Here is a 6,643-nt window from a genome sequence, read left to right as displayed (position 1 = left end):
TATCTTTTATCGTCCGAGGAATCTAGTGCCAGCTTATGAACGGTTATGCTATATACAGGGTGTTTAATAAGTAATGGTCATAAATTATACCGTAGATAGTACATGCCTAAACTAACAAAAAAGTCTTAGTAAACATGTGTCCGCAAACGCTTCGTAACGGAGATAGGGGCTGTCGAAAGTTTGGGAAAATGAAGCTTAGAGACGAATATCTCAAAAAGTATGAATTGGACAGAGGGCAGTCCAATGAATGACTATCGAAGTCAGACATGCGCTATGCAGAAATGCATGGTTGATAACTCTGCAATGCGCGCGCAAGGGATTCCCCAAAGAAACGGAAGGATTCCCGAAAATTGTTTAAGGAAAGGGGGCTAGAGATGAACATCGAGGGCGAGTCTATCCACCAGTAATTCATACGTTGTGGTACCAGGTCGAAAGCTCGAAAAGATACAAAATGGCGGACAATGTTCACGGGCCGTGTGTGGTTGCATAACCAGCAGGAAATGAGAGAGGTAATCGAAGTGTGGTGATGTACGTTCAAAATTGCTCCAGGAAGAATTCCGACAACTAATACCTACGTACAAGTGTGGCAACACTTAGGTAAATCAAATGGTATGCAAGGCACTGATGAAGCATTATGTGCTAAGCAGTTAACGTAACGAATATCCGCAAACTGAATTGCAATGGGAAAAGCATGACAACATTCGAGTATGTGGGAGGCGAATCTGAAACATTCGGCATGTTGAACGCGTAAGTGTATTACAACAAGCAAAAACTGATGGACATGTCGTGTTTCTCCATATCAACAAACAGAAATCGTCATGTTGGTAATGTGTACAGCATTAATCATAAGGTAAACAGTAAATACCCAGATGTGTAACCACAGAAGAGATGCATGAGAAATTAACGTACCTCTATCATTAAAGTAAATGTTGGAAGTGTCGTCCATTCATGCGAATGCATGCTCGTGCCCGTTTTCGCAAAGATCCAGGTACTCGTGATAACATGTCAGCATCCTGTTGAATATGTCCGCACCATTGTTCCACCCTTTCTCGAAGGTCTTCTAATGTTGCAACAGAGGTAAAATAAACTTGCGATTTCACATGGTCCCAGAGAAAGAAATCTAAAGGATTTAAGTTCGGGGAGCGTGGTGGCCTAGCAATAGGAATCCCACGTCCTATCCACTTTCGTCCGAATTGGGCATGTAAATGTTCTTTGACAAGATTAAAGAGATGTCCTGGCGCTCCATCATGCATAAACCACAGTCGCTGACGCCTATCGAGAGCTATATCTTCGAGTAGAAGCGGCAAACCGTGTTGGAGAAAAAATCCAAATATGATACTGCAGTTAATGCATTAGGAAGAAATAATGGTCTTACGAGCTGATCACCTAAGAGTCCTACCCACACATTTAAGGAAAACCTACGCTGATGTCCTAACTCCACAATTGCATGTGGATTCTTAGGCTCCCATACATGAGAATTGTGAAAATTAACAATGCCATTCCCGGTGAATTGTGCTTCATCAGTAAATAGGACGTCATCAGTGAAATGAGGATTGCCAGTAATTTATCTGCGAAGCCACTGACAAAACTGCATTCTCGTCGGAAAGTCTGTGGGAGGGCAGAGGTTGGACACGTTGCAGATGTTATGGGTACAACTGCTGTTCATGGCGAATGTGCCATACGAGAGTATTGGATACGCGTTCGGCAAGTCCCACAGGTCTTGTGCTCGTTCCTGGGTTTTCGTCCACTGCCTGTAGTACGCGTCCTTCTAATTCAGGGGTACGTACTGTCCTTGGCTTTCCCGCCTGGAACAAAGTGTAAAGCTCCCATGTTCTCGTAGCCGCTGATGTATTCTGAGGAATGTTCTTCGGTCTGGTTGCTGTCTCGTAGGGAAAGTCTCGCGATATAACCTTGCGGCCTCTACCGCATTCCCGTTTGCTTTGCCGTACATAAAGTGCATGTCAGCATACTCAATATTACTGTACATTGTATCAATGGCAAGGTAAACAATAATTTAGCAACACACTAATAGCACTAATTAACACTGCACAATAGTATCCCAGTGGCTTTGGAACACTACTGAAATTATTGCACTGTTCCCCGCAATACGATAAAGTAAGTACATCCACAACACTGTAAAGGCACGCGCGTTTGACACCTCTTCAACACACTGAACTACTACATTCACTGCAGGCGAGAAAGACAAGTGAAGACAATGAACTTCTACACTCTGAATCATTCTCCCAACCGACTACTCCGGTACGACGAAAGAATGTATACCTGTAGCAGAACTCTTCAGGCAACATAACAAACAAACGTGGAAAGGCAAGCGTGTTTCCAATTCACGTCTGTAATCAAAGCAATGTAGTATTCTTCCATTCCATATTTCCTGGTTTACCAGGTGATTGACAGAACTGCGTTCACAGTTTTTTGTTTCTTTACGTATACGTACATGGGATGAACCAAATAATGAGCAACCTACAGGCGCTCGATTGATTGAGATATTGTTGTTTTAAACGAGCTTATTAGCTTCGAAGGACGGGACCTACGATTTGGAAAATCTGAGATCAGAACCACTGCATTCAGTGGGCACTTCAGCGGATTTGAACCCGTAACATCATGCACCCAAGGTGATCTCAACGTCTGTTGCAACCCCGATTCAGTATTTCCAGCTGGCTTGCATGTTCTACCAGTGTTCCTTTCGGCCATTCCATTCATTTTCGCGCATCGTTTGTTTTACCTTGGTATTGGTACAGTAAAGGACTACTCTGTGCATGTGCATTCGTCTTAGGAATGTGCTCTGAAGTAGTTCAGAACATGCACCACCACCTTTCTTCGATAGCCTCTCTCATTTCCTGTTGGTTATGCAACCAGACACGGCAGGTAAACATTGTGCGCCATTTTGTATCTTTTCGAGCTTTCGACCTGGTACCACGACGTATGAATTACTGGTGGATAGACTCGCCCTCGATGTTCATCTCAAGCCCCCTTTCCTTAGACAATTTTCCGGGAATCCTTCCGTTTCTTTGGGGAATCCCTTGCGCGCGCATTGCAGAGTTATCAACCATGCATTTCTGCATAGCGCATGTCTGACTTCGATAGTCATTCATTGGACTGCCCTCTGTCCGATTCATACTTTTTGAGATATTCGTCTCTAAACTTCATTTTCCCACACTTTCGACAGCCCTATCTCCGTTACGAAGCGTTTGCGGACACATGTTTACTAAGACTTTTTTGTTAGTTTAGGCATGTACTATCTACGGTTTAATTTATGACCATTACTTATTAAACACCCTATATATCGTGCTTATAACTTCTAATGAGGTTTATATCCTTATACGTTTTAACATTTTTAAATAAGCTTTCTTTATAATCATCAAACTGCAACTCCTTGGCAACTACGCATTTAGTTACTCCTTTAGCTTTTTTCTTTTCTTTATTTTCTACTCTATAAGCATACATCTTTGATCTCAATCCAATAAACTCTGTCATTATCTTACCTTTATTCTCATCTTTCATCTTACCTAATACTTTTTTGTTTATTAGTGGTAGTCCATATATGTTATTTTCCTTGTATTCACTCGTGTCAAACTGGTCAATTATTTCTGCTATATCTTTGTAAAAGTCTTCAGTCTCAATCTCATATATAAAGCTATCGGTGTCCATATAACATAAATCTATATTGTTTCCATATTTCGGCTTCATCGTGTTATAATGAAAATCATACATTAGCAGTTTTGATAGTTCTAATACACTCATACCAACATATATTGGCTTATTAAACGTTAATCGCTCTTTTTTCATATGTATAGCACACAAATTCTCACTAAATATTGTTCTGTAATCAAAGTTAGGTTTAGCAATTAATGCTTCTACCCTCTTAGGATCACATTCTAATTGTATGGGCTGTCTCTTTCTAATATTTTCCATTGTTTTTCCGAATACCGAGTTATTCATGAGCTTATAAAAATCTTTTTCGAACTCATTTTTAGCTTGTGTTCTCATCTCGGTATTTAAATCAATGTATTTCTTTAGCCAGTTTGATTGTTTAAACTCTAATACCCTATGCACTTTCTTCAACCTCATTCCGAGTGACATATAAAGTTTTAAGTTTCTATAGTGAATTACATATCTTTCCTTATTGTAAAGCGTTGTTAATAATTTCGATTGTTTTGAGCCGGGTGGACACATGTTCTCTGGAGCTAATGGTAAATCAGAATGCTTGTTATGTAAATGCTTTGGATATTCTAAATCTACTTCTAATATGTAGCCAGTTTCTGAGTCATCTGGAATGTTCTTTATATCTATGTATGGTTTAACCCACTTAAAGTCTTTATAAGGCATGTATTGACTCATCGCCCATCCATATAAGTTGTTTGCGTCTAGATACGCTAGGTATGTTGAACACTCATCTTTATTATAATCTTGCATATATTTGTTGTTAGCTTTTACATATCTTTTACTACACTGTGAGATTCCTCCTCTTATACCCTTTTCTAACATTAGTATTTTATCATAATCAGTTAACAATTCCAAATTAATCTTAGTCATCTTTAACATTGCATCCCACGATAGACCTGGTGCTGTATAATACCAAGCAGGATCTAATCCATATGCCTTTAAACACACATCTCTAAAGTTTTCAAATATATCTGTTAATTGAAGGACATCTGTTTTGTTATAATGTTCAGTTAAGTCCTCCAATAACTCTAGATTGAATTCTTTACAAACTCGCACATGAAGCTTATGACGTTCAGGGCTCATTTTTTCTCCTGTTAATCTGTTTGTAAATTTGTCTGGAGATAATGGAACAGGTTCTTTCAATTTTTCAAATGAATCAACATAATCAAATGGATAATCGCCCTTTGTAGTAACTAGATCAAGCTTATCAATTGGAAAAAACTTTAATGTTTCTCGAAATTGTTCTGGCTTTAAATTCTTTGTTAGCTCTGCTAAACTCTTTGACATAAATCTAAATGAATCAACAAATCTTAAATTTATTCCATCTTTTTCTGATCCTGCTTTTACATATTTTTCATATGTTATGTACCTTTCCTCATTATTAGCGATCAGTTTAATTTTCTGTGTATCATAAGCTAACTCCTTAATAAACAAATGCGTATCATAGCCAGTTAAGTTGTGAAGAAATACAGGAACAAAGTTGGGATTTTTATAGTTTAAATTGCAATAACTGTGAGCTGCACCTCTAAACTTTCCAGTTAAATGATCATGATCTCTCACCTTAGCTTTGCTTTTAGTTATCTTATATAGACATTTTCTTAACTCATGCTTCCATTCTTCTACTTTTTCACTCATATCATCTTTATCCTTGTAGAACTGTATTTTTTTCTTCAATATATTTATTTTTTTCTCAACAGCTGGTGGTAAGTCATTCAAGTTTTTCTCACATATATGACAAGTATCCGAACTGTTATAAACTTCTATTTCCTCCTCACTAAGCGGGATCATATTAACTACCCTTTTATATATTTTCATAATTTCTATTGCTTCTTTTCGTAACATTTCAATAAATACTTTCGCAGCATCTGGACCTATATAACTAACAGGGGCTTTGTAGTCTCCATTTGAATACTTGACATAGTAACAAAAACTCATTGGTTTATGCTTTTGATATTTTACTGTTTTACTACAATTGCGCTCTATTTTTAACTTACATAAGATACATTCAAAGTCAGCAATTATCGTAAATGGAACTCTTAATGATCGATTATAGTTTTGAAACTTTATTTGATTGTCATATGGTTTAGGAAGTTCTATTCTAACAGCCTCATGCTCTTTACAATACAGCTCATGGTTTTGCAACTGCTTCTCATTTCGAAAGTGTCTTGTTAAACATCTATCACAAAAGTATAACTTCTCAGTATGTTTTGTCACTTGACTTCTTATTAATCGCGATAAGTCTTTTATCCAGCAAAAATGACTGTTCTTTTCATCTTTTACATATAATAAATTGATATGAGTTTCCTGCTTATTTTTTGTGATTTGAAGTGGATATACATTATAGTTCTTGTCATAGCCGTAAACATTGATGGAGATATTACTTCTTCTTTCAAATTTTGGAATATCTTTTAACTGTACAGGAAACTCAATACCATCACAATATTTCTTTTGTAGTTCATTAACAAGTTGTTTATAATGAGAGGATCTTTGAGGATTTTTTGAAACGATTCTATCAATAGGTTTTAAATAACTTGCAATAGAATATAAGAAACATTTATTATCTTTATTTTGAATATTTATTACTGCTTTCTTATCTTTAATTTGCTTTGGAAGTTCTATATAGGAAGAAGCTCTTAATGGCACATACTTGTTTAATCTGATTTGTAAGTATTTAATTTGGTGTAATGTCCAACCTGATCCTCTACCTTCAAACTCTTCCATTTCTCTACGAAGTTTTTGTTTTGCATGATGTATATATTCACTTAAGTCAGTTGATTCTAATATTCTCTCGTTTGATGTTTTGAAATTGTGCTCTTGTATTTCTTTATCTTTAATATAGTCACAAATGAAAACAAGGTTAGCTTTAACAGGGTGAAATTTTAATTCCTCTTTGATTTTGTTAATAGCAACTCTTCCACTTGTATCTAAAAATTTTATTGGGTCTTTATATCCGCCTGTGTTT

Source organism: Thermobia domestica, chromosome 6 (genome assembly GCF_964235325.1).
Source record: "Thermobia domestica chromosome 6, izTheDome1.hap1.1, whole genome shotgun sequence".
Lineage (NCBI taxonomy): Eukaryota > Metazoa > Arthropoda > Insecta > Zygentoma > Lepismatidae > Thermobia > Thermobia domestica.
The sequence above is the reverse complement of the archived record's forward strand: the minus strand, read 5'-3'. Positions refer to the sequence as shown.